The sequence below is a fragment of the Leguminivora glycinivorella genome, chromosome 18 (assembly GCF_023078275.1).
Source record: "Leguminivora glycinivorella isolate SPB_JAAS2020 chromosome 18, LegGlyc_1.1, whole genome shotgun sequence".
Classification (NCBI taxonomy): Eukaryota; Metazoa; Arthropoda; class Insecta; order Lepidoptera; family Tortricidae; genus Leguminivora; species Leguminivora glycinivorella.
Window position 1 is genome coordinate 9,932,656 of NC_062988.1, and position 23,542 is coordinate 9,956,197.

General features: G+C 37.8%; 1 protein-coding gene across 2 annotated transcripts in view; it reads left to right on the forward strand.

Annotated features, from left to right (window-relative positions):
• The first annotated feature begins 8,966 nt into the window (after positions 1 to 8,966).
• LOC125236157 (brain tumor protein) overlaps positions 8,967 to 23,542 on the forward strand; it is an 834,846-nt gene continuing 820,270 nt past the window's right edge. Inside the window, exons 1-2 of one of the 2 annotated variants that reach the window (XR_007178172.1) lie at positions 8,967 to 9,322; positions 14,505 to 14,520. The gene's annotated coding sequence lies outside the window, so the exon portion shown is untranslated. Of the gene's footprint in view, positions 9,323 to 14,504; positions 14,521 to 23,542 lie in introns of those variants that run through there. The other variant, XM_048142868.1, reaches the window with a different exon arrangement.

Here is a 23,542-nt window from a genome sequence, read left to right on the forward strand (position 1 = left end):
TGGTGTCAGTAACTGCCAATGCATTTTAACTTCCTGATATACCACGAACAAAATGTTATGTTGTCAAAAACAGGTGCCATATTGTTTTGTTGGTTACAGATAGAACTAAATCTATTCGTTCACTCGTGTACTTACTGGCTTTACTGTTTGATTTGGTTGTAGGTCCTTGTTTTTGTAGGGTATGAAACAAACAGTAAACAAACATTCATCCACAAATATGGTCACAACATGTTTTCTTAATTTTAGGCTTACAGTTTCCAATATTAATTTAAAGTTATTAATTACACAATGTGGCTTGAGAATAACAATGTGATATACAATTTAAATGATTATCTTAATGATAACTTAACTGACACAAATAGGCTAGTTTCCTACTAGTCAAATCAGCTTCTTTTCATATAAAGAGGTCATAACCTGTCAAAACGATTTGCTAGTATGGAATTAGTATGAAATACTGAGGAGTGACGTCACGGTCAATTCATTTACTTTAAATCTTTCTTTTTGACTTATTAAATAGAAATTATGTTTAAAAATAACTACTGTCCATATTTTTTTTCCAATTATGTGGTGCTTTATTTCGTGCACTGCATAAAATATTTTAATTTAAGTATAGGAAACTAGCCTATTGTGAATGTTCAAATTTCAAATGTATCTTTAGTGTAGTAAAGAGTTAAGTCCTAATTACTCGTAATAGGCTACTTGACCCCTTTTCAAAGTATGTCTTATATTATTAATTACTGTCTAATTAAACGAAAAAAAATAGTACCATATTTTATTAGGACTTAAAAACCTGCAAAAAAATTATTTAAAGTTTACTTTTACGTGATCAGGCAAAAACAACATCAGCCATATTAATCTATAGAATATCTATGACATGACGTCAGTATATTTAGAAAAAATATTTGACACTGTCACAGCTGAGCAAAGACTATGAATTTTAATACAATAGAGGTTGCTTCTATGGAGATTAGATTAGTACCTCTAATTTCCATAGTTGATTTGAATTATGTGACGTCACTCCAATGGCCAACACCGTTTTCAGGGTCCATAATTTAAAAAAAACATACACACATCTTTAATTAAAAATACGAAGTCATCACGCACTTTTAATCCCCGCAAGCTATAAATATTGATTTCTTAAATGAAATACTACAGAAAACAATAACTTGATGTGCTAAATTCGATACGAGTCTAGTAGCCTATTGGGTTTTTGATTACATTTTTAATGAGCCTAAGGTTATGTTAAAAATATCTACATTTCTTACTACATTATTTTCATTATATAATGTACATGCACGCTTAATAAACATATTTTTCGAATAGTTTGTTGTACTACGAGGGATGGAAAATAGATGTCTATGTTTAACATGACATCGGCGTTCTCTACACCGTGTTTCCGGTATCACTCAAAACCTCAGACACCCCAACTGATTTTTATTTTTTTAAACGTATCTAGAATGTTCATTTTTTAATCTGATGATTATTATTTGTTTAAATTGAATTTTTAATTTTCTGTGCAGCTCTACTCGGCTTTTAACTCTACACTCAATAAAATAATTGCTAGCTACCATCATAAGCCTTCAAACTGTTTAATTATGTACGTTACTGCAACGACACAAGGTTTACCAATAGACAGCTATGGCAATGTAAAGCACTTTAACCTGTCTCACAGTAAACTTCAAATTGGAGAGGTGACTCAGTAAGCAAATTTAAACCTAAAATTCAAAATGACAAGGTTGTAATTAGGTACGAGTTTAGTTTGTTATGACTTATGATAAACTTTAAATTTAAACTGACGCACAACGTCTATTTCGTAGCAGAAAAAAAAATCGTCCAAGTAACCAGCCAGTATTAATACCCTTAAATACTGAAAAAGGTATATAACCTCTAACAATATGATATGCTTAATGTTGTATTACGAATTTGTAGAATGGGCACGTAAACAATAGCTAATAATACAAATTAAAACAAAAAATATTACCCCCATCAAGATATACCTCTATACAACGATGTCTTATTACGAAAGTTGGCTGGGTTTGGGTTCACGCCTAAACTGTTGAAATTTATGGCGGATTATTTACGCGGCCGTAGTCAGTATGTTGCACTATCCGGATACCATTCGCAACCATATTACACCCGATCAGGTGTTAGTCAGGGCAGCACGCTGGGGCCGACTCTTTTTCTACTCATGATTAACGACTTACCGAACGTTGTCAGTGCATCTAGGTGCTTGTTATTCGCCGATGATCTCAAACTCTTCCTGCAAATTAATGAACGGGGCGACTGTACCAGGCTGCAGGAGGATATTGAGGCTGTTGCGTATTGGGCTGATGTGAACAAGCTTCAATTTAACACATCTAAGTGTAAAGTCATTACCTTCACTAGAGCTCGGTCACCAGTGTATGCTACATATCATCTTAGAGACGTCTCTCTCGGCAGAGTCAGTGAAATATCCGACTTGGGACTCAAATTGGACGTGGAGATGAACTTCCGTGAGCATGTAACACAGATATGTAAAGCCGCTACTAAAACGCTTGGATTCATTATGCGGGTATCTGCACAGTTTAAAAACATCAAGGTGGCAATACTGCTGTACAATGCTTACGTCCGCAGTAAGTTAGAGTTTGGTGCGGTAACGTGGGATCCCAGCGAGGAGAAATACAAGGTAATGGTAGAAAGAGTCCAAAGGCGTTTCGCCCGATACCTGTACAAAAGGCAGTATGGATATTACCCTCTCTTGTATCCCTCACTCTTTGTCTCGGGGATGGTGGGGCTGCAGACGCTGGAGCTCAGGCGGAAAGTACTGTTGGTGATGCACTATTATGGTGTATTACACAACACTGTAAATAATCCTAGTGTACTCGCTCGGCTCGGCCTGAATGTTCCGATGTGGCGCCCCTGTCCGCCGGGCCTGAGCGCGCTGCCCGCGCGGCGGCCGGCGCGTCTGTTCGCGGGGGTCCCCGCGCGCACCCGCCGCGCCGCTAACTCGCCCACGGCTCGCGCACTTGCTCTCCTCAATGCCATGTCCATCGATGCCCCATATGTTGACATATTCGCGGATAGTGCTGGTGGTTTTGGCAGAAAGCTCTTGCTGTTCCTTAGCCATTATTTGACCAAACACACTACCACCTAATATTTGAATTCTGAATATAATGAGTATTTAATGTATAATAATAAAAATGATTTAGTTTATTTAATGACTGTTGTATTGGATTTGTTAATGATAATGATTTTTTGTGATAATTGTATGTAAGCTTAATTGTATATTTTTTACTGCTTAATTGTATTAATTGTATTATATCCGTTAGGAATAACTAGTTTGTAAGCGCTTTGGTGTAAACTGTAAGCTTGTAAATATTTGAATAAATAAATGAAAATACCTCAATCGATTCTATTCTCGATTCTGAACAAACAGTTTTCAGGTTTTTAGTGTTAAGTGAAACACGGTGTATAGTAGGTACCAGGGATTCTAATATAAATTTCTTTTAATAAGCTTACAATAAAAAACACAATAACAATAAAAATAACAATTACTTATTATTTCTCAGAAGAAAACGCTATTTTGATGGCGATGATGCCGTTATAGGATATAATCTTACTATCCTCGTTGATAGATGTCAAAAAATAACTAGTAACTCATTACAAAAAAGTATTTTTCTCAAACATGCAATGAAATATTGTCTTTACGTTCCTTAAAATGGGCTGGGAAGTATCGCTTTTTGGGCGCAACAACTCGAGAGGACTGTAAAGGAATTTCATATTATTTTTCAGGCCTAGGCCTGCAAAGTAACTTTTTTTTATAAAATATTGTCCTTTAGAGCATTTTTTATTTTATTTCATTGTATGTTTGAGAAAAGCACTATACATGCCTCGGCGTGAAAACGGATTCCCGGCCTCGTATTCCTATCCGATATATACCCACTTGGCCGGAAATTCTCATTTTCCCGGCCTCTGATGTAATGTACTGTTATTCGAATTTTTTAATTATTTCAAGTGCCAGTTTTACGAATAACATTTACTTTTTATGTGAAAATATATAAAAAAAGAAAAAAAAATGTTTTGCGAAATTTGCTTGACATCATATTATAAAATTTTATCTTTATTTAGCCCTCAGAAATGTGTAGTTAAAATCTTTCGGTTCCCTCATCTTACACCGTGTATATCATGAAAATATTTTTTCTGTACAGATGGTGTTTTTTTACGCACTAGTGCGAGAAGTGGTTCATTATATGTCAGGTCGAAACTTCGGAGGGCCAACTGTACTGAAAAACGTCGTACGATACACGTGCGAATAGGACTCGTGTCGATTTAAAACACTCCTTTCGGTCGTGTTTTAATTTATCGCCACTCGTTTCGAACTTCCTTTTTTACGCACTTGTATCGTAATGTACTAAAACATTTATATTGATTAGAAGCGACCATTGAATTATAATTTTAGTCCAACAATGAAATGGCATCCCGCATTAATATTCATTAGAACAGCCAGACGTGCATATGTACTCGTATGTCACTGGAATCATCTGATTTTAATAATTGAGTGATTTGGCCAGCAGCCTGATTCTGATTTCAATTTGAATTCTGGATGGCAACGGCCTTTCAGAAGTAAAAAGTGAGAGCGTCGAACAGCTGAGCGGTTGTTGCCGTCCGGCGGACTGATAGTCAATGGGCGCCTTTAGTTTCACGTAACCTCACACCCCATACCATCATACCCCATCGGCACACAAAGTTCCTCAAGGTTTAGCCAACGATGGGTCTTCTGTAAAAAAAAAGTGTAATTTTTCTTAATTCAATAAATAAAAATAAAAAAAAACATTTAGATCTACTTTCTCTACTGACTGGTGACATCCTACGGGCGGGTAATGGTAAGTACAGTCATAGTGACGTTATAAATCAGATTGTTAGAAATCTCTTACTGCTTGTCATTTTGACATGGTTGTTAGGGTTCCAATTGGTTGACTGTACGTACCTTATGGTGGTTGGTGCTTACGATGTTATCAATGCTCAGTGGTAGGACACCTCTTCTTCGACAACGTTTGACTCTCATTGTTACGTGGCAATTATCAGGGTTTGTACAACTTTACTTGCGATTTTGACAACCCTGAATAGTCAAAAGGAATGCATTAGAACAGGATAACAGGTTAGCTTTGTAGGAAGTGTCCTTTCTGTTCGTCAGTACTATTATTTATTCTGTGTCATTATTAATAACGCTCCAATACTAATGAAGAGCGCTGGTGGCCAAGCGGAAAGTGCGTGCGACTTTTAATCCGCAGGTCGCGGGTTCGAACCCCGGCTCGTACTGGCCAATGAGTTTTTCGAAACTTAAGTATATGTAAAATGTCATTTGATATTTGCCAGTCGCTTTTTGGTGAAGGAAAACATCGTGAGGAAACCGGACTAATTCTAATAAGGCCTAGTTACCCTTAGGGTTAGAAGGTCAGATAGATAGCAGTCGCTTTCGTAACACTATTAGTGTTTACAGCAAATATTGGGATTGATTGTTATGGCGGATCCCAGGCTCTCATGAGCCGTGGCAAACGCCGGGATAACGCAAGGGGGATGATGATGAACTAAACTAATGCGGTAATATGCGACATACCGCTACCGTTGCCACAGAATATATAATAGTACAAGTACAGAAGGCTCACTCCTTTGATGTTTACAAAACGCCGCCATTCTAAATTCTTACCTACATTAACAAACGGACCGCACGCGTGCAGACGACATTGAATTCTATTGCGCCGCGCGAAGGTCGTCGCCAGTGAATGGGCCGCGAACTCGCGGCCGCCGGCATGTACTTGTAGCGCGGTGAAAGGATCGCGGAGTGAGCCGCCCGTGCCGTTGCTACAGTACTTTTTACCGTGAACGACCCATTTAGACTAAGAAAAGGTATAAATCCATCACAAATTCAAGAAGTCAAGATATCAAACGTCAACTGTGAAGGTTTACGGTGAACGGAACATCAAGGACGAAGGCAGTTACTCATAACTGCAATCACGACAGACTTATTTCGAATTACGAGCTAAATCTAGCTTCGGGTCGGGTCTTAGGCAATTTAGGTAACTCGTGATACGCTTGAGTCATACTATTGTACAGTTTAAGTAATTCGTTAAGTTTCTTACAAAGACAATAAGGTTCCCAATATTCTCAGCGGCTACTGAGTCTACTGACATGTAAGCGAGATTTATGGCAGACAAGCATGGTCGCGTGATAAACGATATAACGTCAGGCCGTCCTTTTCGCACTATTCTTAAGTGCGATAGGGACGCAACGATGCGATAAACTTTATCGAACTAGTGTGCTACATCCGACGGAAAGAAAGTACGTTTGTGGATAAATAATCCTCATTTGCTTGACACCAAGAATAAACGGTCCTCTCACTCGTTTTTGTCCAGAACTTGCAGGTTGTGGAATGAGCTACCTTCGTTTCCCTTGCGCCTGACATGGGGTTCTTTAAGAAGCAGGTATTTAAGCCTGGCGCCTACTTAGACGGAATCGAGCCGCGTCGAATCAAGTCCTCGTACTTTCGAATGGGATCGACGCGTCGTTAATGGACGCAGTACTTTTCATATGAAATGAAGAAGGGGAATTAATGAGACTCGACTCGGTGAGCCTAGTGGACAGGCTTTAGGGTTCTCAAAGGTCGGTAGTAAACTGTCCTTCTCTTTCTCTGGCCCTATTTGTTGTGTCAGAGTATATTTGTAAATAAGTATTAATATACATAACACTCAATACGGAAACAATAACAGTGAGCAAACAAAGAGAGCGGATACAATGACTTCCAAAAATATTCCATTATTGTACGAAATAGGAAAAATTGTAATTTCCCTTTAGTAACAAGTTTGGCGGCGTGGAATATTCTCAGGAGAGACTATATTCAGTGTTATGTAGGTATATTGAGCAATAAATGTAAGCTACACACTATCAGACACACAAACAAAGTTTTAGTTGACAAAGTTTTATTTTATCCATACGAGTGCAAAGTAATACATACATACGTACATACATACATACAATCACGCCTGTGTCCCATGAAGGGCTAGGCAGAGCACATGACACTACTCAGGTTTCAGTGCCACTCTTGGCAAATAAGAGGTTGAAAGAAAACGAAACTGTGACATTGCAGTGACAGGTTGCCAGCCTCTCGCCTACGCCACAATTTAACCCATATCCCACAGTCGCCTTCTACGACACCCACGGGAAGAAAGGGGGTGGTGAAATTCTTAACCCGTCACCACACGGGCAAAAGTAATTTCATAGAATTTTAACTTTATGACCAAAGCTGGCTGGTAGAACTGCCGGTGTAGCCAAATGGCAATCGTCGACGCCAGTCACCGAGAGAAATGCAGACTGGCTCTGTCGCGCCAACAGATATTATCGTGAGCGTTTGTGCATTTGGCTACGTATCCTGCGGTCAACAGCAACCTAGCTGCCTCCCTGCAAATAAATATTTAGGTACAGTCAAGTGCAAAAATACGTATCGATTTTATCCGCTCAAAAATATGTACCGAGACCTTATTCCGCCGACATAAAGTGCTATGGGACATATTTTTGATAAGTTGTACGCACCCATATTTTTACACTTGACTGTACCTATAAAAGTTACGAGACAAGCACGATGCAAACTCTGACATTAGTTTTGGAAAATGTTGAAACTTTTCACATTAGTCTTAATAACATACATATTTAATTTAGTTTAATTTTGAGTTAACATTTTTAAATGCACCACGTCCATACCTACGATATGGATTTTATAGTTAGCCTTCTACGAGTAAATATCCGTTTCATTGTTTTATTTGTTTACCTATCGCGCTAACTGAGGAATATTATTAATAATAAATTGCAATTTAAAACCTTTCATCTTCAGTAATTGGCCAATTCATTTAATTCGATTAAATTGAGAAGACATTCCTTATTCCTTGTTGTATTCGTAAATTATCCGTTAATTGCTTCCGTAGAACCAAACCCCCGAAATTAATTGTCAAACCAATTATTTGTGTGTTTCTTTTATCTGCTGGAAAACCATCGTTGTAATCCTGCCACACCACCTGCAAATGTTGTTCATAGTCATAAAAACAACGGGTGGTTAAAAATCCGGTTCCTTCTAGCCTCCTCTACTTATTTTACTATTTGATATTTATTCCCCTATGAATTACGAATAACATTTTTTTTTTGATGATTGGTCCTGGATATAAGTTCCAATAATTGTGATAGTCCATTAGTTTTCATCACACTCGCACACTAAATGTGCTATTGTACGCAGGCGGAGCGTGAGCTATAGAAAAATCGTTCTCAAAAAAATTTCTAAGAAAAATTTCTTAGAAAAAGAAATTTCTAGTACCGTATTGAACACTTATTTTACCTTTTTGCATATTTTTTATAATGCAAGTGTGATGAAAAACATTGTGTGTAACTCGGGAAATATGAATATTACTAACTCGAGTCTTTATAGTCTCTAGTCGTAGTTATATTCAACTTCCACCCCTTGTTGCACAATGTACTATTATATTTTTCCATGTAGACCTGTTGCCTAACTTTACTTTCGTCTTAAGTTCCGCGTTGCTTAAGAATATACCAGTCCTTAATAATTAAATCGCGTTTTTGAACGCTTTATCACAAGTAAGTACGTATAAAGCTAAACAATTATCTAGAACAAATGGATTCGCTACGTCCAATTCACGCAAACGAACCGAAACAATACTAATACTAAAATATTTGCTCAACAACTTAAACAGGCGTTCGGACATGGTGTTTGCACCGCTTATCACTAGCTAATATGGTGCCTCGGTGACTCATTTGATAGCCCACACTCCTGATAAGCAGGAAAAGGAAAAAGGACGCCCAACCCCCAGAAAATACGTAGGAATAAGCGAGAACGCACCAATTTTCCAGTTGCGTTTCCCTTCGCCGAGCCGGCAAACGCTTCCAGCCGGCTTTTGTTTTTTTCACTCAGTAGTGGTCGCGCCATCGAGGCAGACTGTGTACTCTGCTCTGCGAAAAACGCAAAATACGCTAAAACAGATGCATAATATGTACATTTCAACAGTGTTTAACCTTTAAATACGATCTAAGGACCTTCGGGAAGCGTCGTTCTTCGAATTTTCCGTTCCGTTTTAGGTTTGTTTTCAGTTTTAGTTTTGTTTTATTTAGCCGCGAAAACGCCGGCTCGGCTGTCAAATTCTGTGTACGCAATAACGTTGAGTGTACGTGTTGTGACGATCTGGACCTGCTACAGGCCAGTTTGTATTAATCCTGTGTGTTTTGGTTTCGTTATTTGCCGGGAGGTGTGGTTGAGCACGTGTCTTATCGATTGCCGGCGTCACAGGTGAGTTTACAATTCAAACTGCGAACGCTCTGTTTCGAGCCAGTGTCCAAGTTTTTTTTTAATGACATAGTTGTGTTATCTATCCTGCCGATACCGGGAGACAGAACATAAATATGGTAGACTTCCGTAGATCGATAAACAGCTGTGAGGCATGACGTAATGTTTCTCGCAACGAGTGTGGCTCGCTCCGGTTACAACACCGCCTTGTCAACGCAAAACGACCTATGTTAGTACAATTTTCCTACGCAGTTAAGACTTTTTCCTTGGCTGTGAAAATGTAACGTACATGGTTTTGCTTGGTACCTAAAGGTGAATGTTGATGTTTGGTACGGCTTCTTAAGCTAGTATTACAGGGTAATTATTATTAATGCTGGGCTTACGTGTGTTATAAACGGTTGCGGAAAGTAGTTAACTAGATTTAAAGGGAGATTACGATAGAAATATGTCGTTCAGTAGTTAAGACACCGATATTCATCCATTTGCGAAAGTAATCGTTTGTTTACATTTGTTTAAAGGAATGTTCTGACGTAGATACTTAGGTAGAGACGGAATTTGTAGTCACATTTCGACTCTAACTATACAAAAAAAATTAAGAGAGAATGATTACCTTTTGGTCACCACTAATATGAAAGGTTAGAAGTTCACGAGAAATATTAAGTTAATACCTATTTCGATTCAAACTTTAAGAAACGTCAAATATTATCCCTAGAGAGTCTAAAGGTGCTTCCTCAAAAATTTGATATAACATACATCGCGATATTCGCGATGGTATTGACATTACGCTGTCCTTGCCACACAATGGTATAAAAAATTTATAACAGCCAATGTGGGACAACTATAAGATATGGATCGGATACGTCAGGGTCCAAAGCCATGGTTTGAAGAAAAGTATTTTTTGCCACAGAAGTCTAATCAATATCGTTATGTAATATTTGACACGCGATGCGACGACAAACTATAAAACAGCCTAATTTTCGTTATTGTCTATTCTCAAGTGTCAGTTCCTTAATAACAATTCCTCCGTTTTCGTCTCTAAAGCGAAAAAAAACTTCAAACTTTAGGCGAACACGAATTGGCACTCAATCTATTAAATTAGTCACTTAATTAGTCTGATACTGCTTCATTCTTGCTTCGCTCTCCTCAATGCTAAGGGTCGTGACGTGACCCTACGTGGACCATGACTCCGGATGACAGATTACCAGGCCTTTCGATCCCTTATGAATTCTAAGGCATCATAAACTTTGACAGGAAGCAAGTCAGGCAAGTCTGATAATTATAATTATAGTATAATCCCTGTGGTTCTAACCTGTGGTCTTCAGTCCTGGACAAAAAAAGAGTTTCTTATTTATGGAATTTGTCTGCACACTTTGCATTCGTAATGTAAATCTTATAAATTTTTTACACTAAATCACGAAAAAGTTGGAACAGTGACCCATCTCTATCACAAGGAATTTTTCAGAATAATCCGGTATTTTCTATACCGATAGAACCTAGTGCAATAAGGTCCTTTCAATTTAAAATAAAAAAAAGTTCGTATAACTAAATATGTTGATAACTTTTTGTTTTTTGTGTCCCACTTCCCATTCCTTCTTCCATTGAACCCTGTCATTTGTTCATTCCTACCAATCCGGATAAAAAAACGTCAAAATCGCCACATGAACGTCTGCCTGAACCCCGGCCTGTACCGTCTACGGTGTTCCATGCATTTTAACCAGAACAATTTTATTTGGGTCCATATTGGCTCATATAAAATAATTTGTTATAAAATTATTGTTTATACCGATTTGTGCTCCGAATGATCATTTCTCATAATTTTACTTATCATAATTTTGTTTCATTATTATCAATAGTACTACTATCACTGTTCATAATAATCATTTAGTCGAAAAATTTTAATCATAAATTCTATACAAATATTTAATAACATTCATAATTTTGTGTTTAAGAAAATCATTCATCATAAAATTATTTAAAAAGTTTTGGGGAAGTTCTATGAAAAACATGTGCCATTTATAGAAGCGCGCTTGAAGCTTTTACAGTGACATATACAATTTACATTAAAAATTCGTTTCCGGTTCGCTCACGGTCAACCTAACACGCTCCTCCTCGCTACGCTCGTCGTCGCACCTAACTGGACTGTCACATGTGATGTCTGTCCTGTTAACAATAATATAACGATAAATTATATTACTCGCAATCGTTATGATCAATAAGTATATAAACATAAACATTAGTATAAAACGTATTTATGATGAATGACATTATGAACATAAGTCATTCGAAGTTACGATAGTTATTAACATAAAATTGTTATAAATAATGATCGTTATAATGTAAAATTGTATGAGAAACATTTTCGGACTACCAATAATATATATAACAATTTTATATGAACTTTGGCGCACCCATTTTATTTACAACCAAAGTCATAAATTGATAAAATCACATTAAAACACATTAAAGTGTATCTCCATTCTCTGAAAACAAGTATATAATTAATATAATTAGCTATAAAACAAAGCAAATCACGCTCCGCTTCATTCAGAGCGAGGTCGGGACAGACGGATATTTATTATAACTTTGCATGAGTACCTATATATAGCGAATAGAGTATTCGCGTAACAATTTTATAATTATAGTTACTAGAAATGTAAACTAATAAAGTTATACTGACACGGCTTTGACCCCAATGTGTTCTGACCCCAAATACAGCAAAAATGGAACTACTACTGGCTTGGTGACCACAGCAGTGGCATACCTTGGACATGGCGATCAAATATATAGATGTATGAAGGAGGCGCGTTCCTACGCAAACGCAAAGTCTAAGCTCGTATAGGTGAACGTGTTCCACTGTCGTGACTGATCGTGTTATTGACATGCGGCAACTGTGTGAGCGTCAGGTAATCGAGAGCGGGTGGGTGGCACTTTCAGCGGGGAGCGGGTGACCATACTGTACGATAGTACTCTTTATTATATTGTAGCAGTGGTGCCGTTGCTCGCAAGGTGGGTCGGCACGAGGGTATTGAGACACGTGGGATCCAAAACTATAGCTCTAGTTTTAGCCGTCTCAGCCTGCAAAGCACCAGAGTCATACCGTCGGGCCCCTTGCCATCGTTTCTTGCCAAACCTGGTTTTGAGGCATTCCACGAGAAGGTCTCTTACGAAATACGATTCTTTTAATATTTCTGAAAACGCTAAAAAAGCTATTTTGTGTTTGTCAATCTTTACACAGTCTTGGTTAACAGATTGACAGTATTTTCTCGCGCTTTAAGGATTTGATTGAAGTAGTTGGCATACAAGGCAAAAGCAGTTTGTAAGGAACATTCTCGAGGAATGTGTCTTTTCCGTAACTTCATTTTGATCTCCTCGATAAATAATCCCATGTCCACTGAGGCGTCGGCAATCGGAAAGAGGCAACACACAGATAAACACACTTTCGCATGTATAAAATTATTGAGGATTTGCATCTCATTTGAAACGTGATTATGAAAAGAGTTATAATGTCTATAAGTTATTGTTATGTCTATAAGTTATAAGGACATAGTTTGTGACGGGGACATTTACCAACGACATCGTTAAAAACGCATTTGCAATTTTATTTTTACTCATGCACTTAAGTATTGGGCTGTAAAATTGTGTATTGTGAAGAATGAAGTAAAAGATACATTAAGGTACAGCGGGTCAAATCTCGACTGGGGGGCAATTGTAACTAATCCATTTTTTCCATTATTACACTATGATGTCGAGTTCTGCATGTATCCACTGAACACGCCTACCATATAACCGGTGGACACTCTATTTAATAATGCAAACATTGTAAAACATGGAAAAAATGGACTAGTTACATTTGCCCCCCAGTCGAGATTTGCCCCGCTATACCTTATAGTATTTTTTCATAAAAAAATAATTGGACGTTATTTGACTAATGGTCATTGCATAATGATGTAGGTATACCTACATTAATAATATTTAAAATTTAGTATTTTTTAATTAGGTATTTACCAAGGTACCTACATGTAAAAAAAACAAGGAATGAACTATCGCGGTCGGCTGCGCAATTTCCGGACCCATATGACCACAGAACTATTTATGACCTTCAAGAAACGAGCGTTCTCCCATCCTAAAGCCAGTAACTAAGTCCGTTTTCACATTATCCGATCCGACATCGGATGTTGGAAGAATTTCAATGGAAAAAATTCAACATGGCGCCTGTAATGTATGGGATATCGGTCCTACATCCGATATCGGATCGGATAATGTGCATGAAAACTCACTAATTCTCCATAAACCCGATCGCCCACAATAGCGACAAAATTAAAAAAAAATAGTGAGTGGGGTGGTGGGGTCACTCCACGCGGAAGAACTGAAACTTTTCGTAATGTGGAAATGAAAATAGGAACGGGTATTTCAAAATTCGAGTTGGCAACACCGAGCGTTAAACGTTAAATGCTGTCAGTGAGCGTTAAACGTTAAACGCTGTCAGTTAGAAGTCGCATTAGAAGTTTCACTTCAATAATAAATTTTCAGTGAAATCCTTTATTTCAATACTAGCTTTTGCCCGCGGCTTCGCTCGCGTTAGAAAGAGACAAAAAGTAGCCTATGGCACTCTCCGTCCCTTCAACTATCTCCTCTTAAAAAATCACGTCCGTCAATTCGTCGCTCCATTTTGCCGTGAAAGACGGACAAACAAACAGACACACACACTTTCCCCTTTATAATATTAGTATGGATTTCAAGCTGAGATTTTTAAAGTTCCAATAGGCCTTCTGGTGTTAGCGTTATGAACATCTGGCGCTGAACACCTGTATGGTTTAAACTTTCAGCTGATATTTACAGGTCTGCTCACGGCAATATTCATCAGAGTTCGGTAAAGGGCTTAAGGCTTATGTCTGTAATGTTTTACGCTTTTACGAGTGCTACGTATCACGTAGCACATATCACGTAATATTGTTTTCAGTACAGAGTACAGATGGTGTTTTTTTACGCACTAGTGCGAGAAGTGGTTCATTATATGTCAGGTCGAAACTTCGGAGGGTCATCTGTACTGAAAAACGTCGTACGATACACGCGCGCCAGACCGGTCGTCCAAAGCTAAAATGCTAGGACTAAGATGCGTGTATACTATCTTGTCCTTATTACTATTTTAGCCTCGTGTTCTAATACATCTTCCTTTATTTTCCAGGTAAATAACAACTAAGCAGTGGAACAAAGGGGTCCAGAATTAAGTATTACGTACCTAGTGTACCCTAAGGTAATACGCTGTAAATGTAGCTGTTGGTAAGACTTACGCTAGGGTTGTCGATGTACAGTCAACCAATGAGGAGGCACACTCAAACGTTAAGGTTTTCACACAGATGGCGCCACCCTATTAGTCCATACGTGAGAGCGAGAAGACGATATGTTTTCTCTCTCTCACACATATGAATGACAGTGACATGCCTTAGACACTTGCACAGGCGCCGCCTGGCGGGATAAAATGTCAGTGTGCCTCCTCATTGGGATACTAGGCCACTGTAGAACTATGTCATAGTGACGTTATAAATCAGATTGTAAGAAATCTCTTACAGCTTGTCATTTTGGCATGGTTGTAGAGTGGCCTAGGGTTCCAATTGGTTGACTCCAGCGAGGTTACGTAAGGAGTACATCGGCGTTCCTGGGCACGTAAATCAGAAGGTAGGTCAGATTTCCTGGATTGGAAATCAGATTTCCTTTGGGAGCGTAGGTTCGTATCCTACCGACCGCGCCATGGGAGCATGGGACCTAAGTCAAACACTCGAGACAAAGACCGATTTATTCAAATCCAGGCATACCCACATTTACCAATTCCTTATAACCACAGCCAAGAGTTCAAACGCTTACTATATTATTGTTATCGTAGCTAGCTCTCTCTATTTCTCTTCTGTGTTGGCGTGACAGAGCTAGATCGCGTTGCGCAAAAGCTTTGCGCATTACGGAATAAACTCGCCGTGTTATCAGAAATGTATATTAATAAACATACATAAAATCACGCCTGTATCCCATAAAGGGGTAGGCAGAACACATGAAACTAATAAAAAGCTTCAGTGCCACTCTTGGCAAATAAGGGGTTGAAAGAAAAACGAAACTGTGACATTGCAGTGACAGGTTGCCAGCCTCTCGCCTACGCCACAATTTAACCCATATCCCATAGTCGCCTTCTACGACACCCACGGGAAGAAAGGGGGTGGTGAAATTCTTAACCCGTCACCACACAGGCAATAGGGTATATTAATAAAATTAGGAAATATGTACAAAACACGCGAAATCTTAATTACTTAGGTGCGTAGAATATGTAAAATCACATAAAACAAACATGCACCTAATACATATTTACATTTGATTACAGTATAATTAACGGCTAGCCAGTTAAATAAGAAATGGAGCTGAAGTTGAATAAGATGGTGTCAACCAACACCTATTCTATTGTTCTTTTCGACGGAACCGAGAAGCGGTAACTTCGTATAGCGCAGCGGTCTGAAATTTGACGCTTTCCGGCCTGGGAATAGATAAAATACATTTTCATTGCATATTTGTCAAAATTAGTTTAATATTACGTATTCGTCTTAGTTTTAACTTTCTTGCTTGTTAATACAGAATAATGCTAGCGTTAAATTAGTTAGTAAATAAACAATACATACATACATACAATCACGCCTGTTTCCCAGAGGGGTAGGCAGAGATCACGGATTTCCATTTACTACGATCCTGACAAAGCACTTTCGCTTCACACACGTTCATAACATTTCTCATACACGCTCGTCGGTTTCGTGTACTTCTGACTTGGCCTTTTTGCAATATTTCCGCAATATCTCCCCAATAATAAATTACAAATGAAAAAAAAAATCACCCGTGTGGCAACCCTAAACTCTCGTTTCTCACTCCCTCAGGCGCAGCAAAAAGTTCCACATAAACAGCCGGCCGGCTTAAGGAGGTGACTTCTGTTACTGAAATAAATTACAACCGGTTATATTCACATCTTTTACGCAAATATGTTATACTTTTGCAAAGCTCTGTGATTCATGTTACGCGGGGACGGTATTAATATAACATTGTGCAATGGTAATATAGCTGAATATGAAACTAGGAAATAAAGAAAATTGTTTATGTAATATTTTTGGATTTATTCTTTGACCCTCTTATTCATAAACGTACACTAAAGTTCGTTTGTCCCTTTCTATCACACCAATACACTGGAAAGGGACAAACGAACTTTATCGGCTTGATAACTTTAGTGTACGTTTATGAATTTAAGGGGGGTAAGTGTTCAACTCAACCTACTTACTATTTATATAAAATATAGATTCAGAAACGAGGAAAGTGGGTCGTGAAATTCTTAATGAACCCCTAAAGGATACAGTCTAAAAGTGATAAATAACCTGACGGTAAAAGTGTGGTACTTTAAGAGGATACGGTAGCGAAAATGCTAAAATGGAAAGGAGCTCCCCTTTCAACTTAGGAATTTTAGTTAAATATACACTTACTTTAGTTAAATATACTGTTATTAACTAGATTTATCGAAAAAAATTGTCCATTAATAACAACTCAGTCAAAAGATATTTCAAAAAAATCTTTAAAATCGAGGTTCCGCTCTCGACTCTTTCCTCCTTCAAAACTGAATCAATCGGAACGAAATTTGAGAATCTGAATAACAATGAAACAATCTATGTCGTACCGTTTAGCTTTTCTGGTTAATTGTTACCAATCTTGAGTAATCACACCTTTTTTTGCGCCACAATGAAAAAGGCCGTTTTTGGAATTTTTTGATTGGCTCTAGAATCTTTAAAAAGCAGAATATCAAAAAAAATCAAAACGGTCCGACACAGATAAAAATAATAAAAATATGTGTTGAAAAAATCATTGCTCTATCTTCAAAAACCAGGGAGGGATTAGTCGAGAGCGTTTGTAGGGAGAATTGACCCCTACCGTATCGTCTTAAATCCGTAGGTTGCGGGTTCAAACCCGGGCTCGTGCCAATGAATTTTCGGGATTACGAAATGTAATTTGATATTATATAGATTTGCCGGTCGCTTTTTTATAGTGAATGAAAACATCGCGAGGACCAATCCCAATAAGGCCTCTTTTACCCACTGGGTTGGAAAGTCAGATGGCGGTCGCTTCCGTGAAAACTAGTCTACGCCAAATTCTGGGTTTTCTACAGAAGCGGATGATCTTGACCGCTAGGAAGTATAAGGAATCACAAAATTAAAGGCTAATCAAAGATATAAACAAAATGCAGTAACATAGGACTAGCATAGACATCTAGGCCACCAACAATGGTTGGGCAACAGTAAGAGGTTCGCGGGGACGGAAGGCGACAAGGCTATGTTGCGATATGCAACTAACTGCTCGTATGGTGAGGAACAGGATAAAGTATACTAGACATTACATTAAGCTATTGCAAACAAGCATACCCGCCGCCTGTGGCCTGTTTTCACCACAGTGACTATTGTCGTCCGACAGTGACACTTCCCCGTTAAGAGGATACGGTAGCGAAAATGCTAAAATGGAAAGGAACCCCCATTTCAACTTAGGAATGTTAGTTAAATATACAAGTGTTATTAACTAGATTTATCGAAAAAAAAGTGTCCATTAAGAACAACTCAGTCAAAAGATATTTCAAAAAAATCTTTAGTATCGAGGTTCCGCTCTCGAATATTTCCTCCTTCAAAACTTAATCAATCGGAACGAAATTTGAGAATCTGAATAACAATGAAATAATCTATGTCAGACCGTTTAGCTTTTTTGGTTAATTGTTACCAATCTTGAGTATCACACCTTTTCTTGCGCCACAATGAAAAAGGCCGTTTTTGGAAATTTTCGATTGGCTCTAGAGTCTTTAAAAAGCAGAATATCAAAAAAATCAAAACGGTCCGACACAGATAAAAATAATACCAATCTGTGTTGAAAAAAATCATTGCTCTATCTTCAAAAACCAGGGAGGAAATAGTCGAGAGCGTTTGTATGGAGAATTGACCCCTACCGTATCATCTTAATTGCTTCCTCAACAAAGAAATAATGTAACTTATCATCCCAGTGTGCGTAGCCGAATGCACAAACGCTCACGATAATATCTCTTTCGTAGCAGATATCACTCTTGCGTATTGGCGCGACAGAGCCAGACTACACGTCTGCTGCGTTTCGGTGGCGTTTCGCGTCGCAGAAATGCCATTCGGCTAAAGGGCTAGAAATATCAGAATTGTCAATATGATGACTTTATTCCCAAAATGTGAAGGTACTAGTACTATTTATAAAATAATTTTAAAGTAAACGAATTATCTAATGAAATTGCAGTGACCGATTGCTACCCCATCGCCCATAACATATCTTACCTTACAGTCGACTTCTACAACACCATCGGGAGGAAAGGGGTGGTGAAATTCTTAAACCTTCAACACACGGGAGGAATGGAAGATGGGAGAAAAGAAAACGTATAAAAACGGCTTCTTTTTAGTTGGAACTATCTCTGTTATCATTATTATCTCGCAAAGACAAAATTTCGGAGAATTGCATTAGATAGAAGTCGCTTGTCGAGATTGAGGATTACACAGAGACATTCAATCTTCGAAAATGAGATTATTATCGGTCTCCCTTGTACGATATCGTACAGATTTCGTTTCTAAAATAACTATTCTATACATACAACAAAAAATAATGTAGGGTGGACACATTTTTTCTACTCAATACTTCGTCTTTATGTTGCATGTAGGCTTCATAAAGTTTATTTTTATGCTCTAGTGTGTACATAATGTAAAACCTTGACCAAAGCCCGTACGGACGTAAGTGGGTACATTAATCGAATAGATACAAGAATAACCTGAGTTTCTTTTGTTCAACGGATTATAAGTTTTCTAAGACATAGGCATACATACAATTTGTTTATGTTCCTTTCTTCTTCTTGAGGGAAAATTTACTTACCTACTTTGTAAAGAGTAATAACGTTTTATATGTAAAAAACGAATACCCGCTATAAGAGTCTAAGTTTTTGATACTTAAGTACAAAATTAAATGTAAATAATTTTTAAACTTAGTCTTATGAACTTCGATTGTATGGTGGCTAGGTTTGTGTGACTCTTAGGTGAATGACCACAATGTATACATCGTGCTTATATCCTATTATCCTGTCTTACTCGCTCGTATGTGTTAGTCCTTATGCGGGAGTGAAAAGGATGCTAGGCTATTTTTGCCCGGTCAGGTCGTGACTTTAGCTTCTAAGGGGTCTGGGGTATAGTCAACTGCAAACTATGTTTACGGTTGACAAAACATTCAGATATGCGAAATCATATTTCGCATCATATTCGGCTTAAACAATCTTGGCATTTCGTTCTACATAATTAGTAGCGAATCGTCGTAATTCCTCATTTTATTTTGTTTGTCATAAATGACCTACGCAATTCGTCCACTCTAAGTGCGCAATATGTTTAAGCTAAAGAATTCGAAATAAAGACCACACATAATATAACACGGTATATCTACTGTAACATGTGACTATATAATATCTTTGCTTCCGAATACTTTGTAGTGAAATATATCGGCATATTCGCCTGCGCCTACCTATTTATACTAGATAAATAATCGTTCACATATTTATTGACACAAACCAGCTGTATTCTGTTACATCTAGCTTTGCAATTTCATGTTTACACAGCTGGCAATTTGTCTATCTCCGCATCTTATTTATGTATACTTCTTACGTATAAGTATGTTTGCGCGTCAAGATTTGGCTATATATTTTCATGAATGCCTTTACAATTTTCTAAAAATTGACCATTTATATCAACAATTGACAACGTAAAATTTTTTTCACCTCACTAGCTCGGAAAGGACTTTTTTATTCTTTAAAAACAGATAGCAAAATCGCATTTTATCCACAAGAGTGCAAAGAATATTTGAAATCCGAACGTGTCATTAGTTACTTTTTAGGGTTCCGTAGTCAACTAGGAATCCTTATAGTTTCGCCATGTCTGTCTGTCCGTCCGTCCGTCCGTCCGTCCGCGGATAATCTCAGTAACCGTTAGCACTAGAAAGCTGAAATTTGGTACCAATATGTATATCAATCACGCCAACAAAGTGCAAAAATAAAAATGGAAAAAATGTTTTATTAGGGTACCCCCCCTACATGTAAAGTGGGGGCTGATATTTTTTTCATTCCAACTCCAACATATGATATATTGTTGGATAGGTATTTAAAAATGAATAAGGGTTTACTAAGATCGTTTTTTGATAATATTAATATTTTCGGAAATAATCTCTCCTAAAGAAAAAAAAAGTGCGTCCCCCCCCCTCTAACTTTTGAACCATATGTTTAAAAAATATGAAAAAAATCACAAAAGTAGAACTTTATAAAGACTTTCTAGGAAAATTGTTTTGAACTTGATAGGTTCAGTAGTTTTTGAGAAAAATACGGGAAACTACGGAACCCTGCACCGAGCGTGGCCCGACACGCTCTTGTATGTTATTAAGTTGTGTCGTTCCAATGACGTCGCACCATTTAAAATTAAAAACCGATATTTTTGTATGAAATCGTCGTCGTATTGAAAAATTAAAAACACATTTGGGTTTAGAATATTTAACCGCATCAAAATATAGACAAGTCAAAAAAAAAATGTTGTCAATCAATTGATATGTTACGTAGTATCACCTGAGAATATATAACAGTACAAGTACAGAAGGCCCTCTGCTTTGATGTTCACGAAATGCCGCCTTTTTTAAATGCCTACACAATTCTAACAAAGAAACGAGCCGCACGTGCGCAGCGTCGGGTGATAGGGTTGCCTATGGATTAAAACGAATTAACTCTCAGATAAAATGTTATACTATATATTCAAGCTTTGGGTACTTTCTAGGTATATATACAGTATTTATATATTTTTCTTTAAGCCTTCAGCATCACAAGCCTTATTGAACTTTTCCGTGGGACTTAATCAATAAGATCTGTGTAAGATTGTCCTATTTTATTCATGATTTCTATTTAACTATGCATTATTAGCTATTCCATACGTGGACATCGCATATGAACCTCAAAAAAACTCGCGACGTAAAGTAACAATAGAAAGTGCGAACGTGCGTTCCGTGAGAACGCGCGACACCCCTGATTAGGCCGCGAACTCGCGGCCGCCATGTACTTGTAGCGCGGCGATACAATCGCGGAGTGAGCCGCCCCTGGTAGTATCAGATGATTTCAAGAGTCTGCGTGAGGGACACCGTCTTTAGTGACTATTACAAATTACAGCCCGGCAAGAAAGAGTAACAGTTAAAAAGTGGAAATATCGTAGTCTCGTCCCTTTCTAATCAGTGGGCGTGAGAAAACGAGATGACACTACGATGTTGTCACTTTCTAATTTCTACTATTTTTTGGCCAGACCTTAAGTAAGTAAGTATACACTTTATTGTACCTACAAGAAAAGAATATAACACATAATATTTAAAATAAAAATTGTCAGTCCAAAGGCAAACCTATCCCTTTAACCTTTGAGCATTTGAGGGAGAGTTTGAGACGGTAGACATCCACATAATACAAAATACAAAACTGCCCAAAAACTACAAAATATAAACAATTTATTTAAATTAGTCTGTCCGTCACCGGCATAAATATGTGATGATTTCTATAGGTACCTTGTCACATTAACGTCTTGTTTGAAATGTCATACGAAATAGTCAAACTATTAAAAGCGACAAGGTGCAGAAATCATCACTTATTTAAACAATAAACTTGTGTCCATCACCTCAACTCGAAGCTAAAATAATAGACTGTTAAGCGGTGTCTTTGAAAGTGATAAGGAATACTCATGTCATGTTGACATAAGGATTACTATGTTGATTTTCTTATCATACAAAGAATAGTTCATAATCATAGTACTTACATAATAACGTATAGGTATAAAGGCCGTTATAATCAGTCGAAATTATTTGCGGATAAGATCTCAAACATCGAATCCTTATCTGAACATAGGTCAAGAGTTAATTAAAGTGCTTACTAAATGTGTATATTGATCACTTTCATTGAATATTTACTATAGCTATAAACTATACTATACTTATAAAGCTATAAACAATAATTGTGGTAATCGCAAGTCTCGCAACCAAAACATTGTATGCGCCGTAAAAACCTTGGCTTCGCTTACGAGATTCACTTTCTGCGTCTGTGGTTTGTAGTCAAAACAATTTATGACACAAAATACTGGTTCAGTGTGCCAGCATACACTGTAATACTTAGTTCAATAATCTGAATGGTCGATTTTTGTTTATTGTAATAAATTTGTGATATTGCTGCGACCATAATGTATCAGTTTTATGGTCTCGTATCAAAAAGGACCTGTGAGCCGCCCGATGTTAAGGTTCAAAGATTCCTGTAAACGGGATATGCAATCTTTTAGTATAAACCTAGACAGTTGGGAGACACGCACTAGCATGAAACCTAAATGGCACCGTGACTTATCCGACGGGGTGACGGAGCACGACAAAGCCTGGCTCGACAACCTCAAGCAGAAAAGGCTCCGTTCCAGAGCTCCTCCTCCTCTTGACTCGCGTTTCACCTGTGACATGCATATGCGGCAAAAGGTGTCGGGCTGCCATCGGACTATTAAGCCACCAAAGACGATGTACCGGCACCACACAATAAAATCACTGCAACAATCATCTGCTAAGATGTCGATGTCGTGGCCAATGATGATGATCAAAAAGGTACCATAAAAAGGAAATCCATAGGCATGGTGTGAGTCCGTCTCATTTATGTAGGTACCTATCGGATTGCAGCATCGGAGTTGTAGCAGTTGCCGTGGCCGTATTCGGCCGTGGAGTTATTATTTTTAAATAGTCATTATATTTATTTTTCCATAGGAGTTACGATTTTGAAGATTATTTAAGGATTACACAACTCTGTGACCACTGCAACAATTACTGAATTACTGTGATCCAGCGAAATGTTGGCAGAATTGCCATGAATTACGTAAATTTTGAAGCAAGGATTTGTTTATTCAACCAAGACGAAGAAGTTCGGGACCATTGTTATCCAAGTTGATTTTTATTTGTAAAGATAAGTAAAACGTATTTTAGTCTCATTTCACACTACCGGCCTACATCGCTGCGATGAAGCGACGACGATGGTACGACGTGGATCTCCGTATCTTCGTTCGAAGCTGCGAAAAGATATCGCTTCTACGTACAAAATTCGTACGAAAGAGAGCTCAATGCGGAACACTCTGT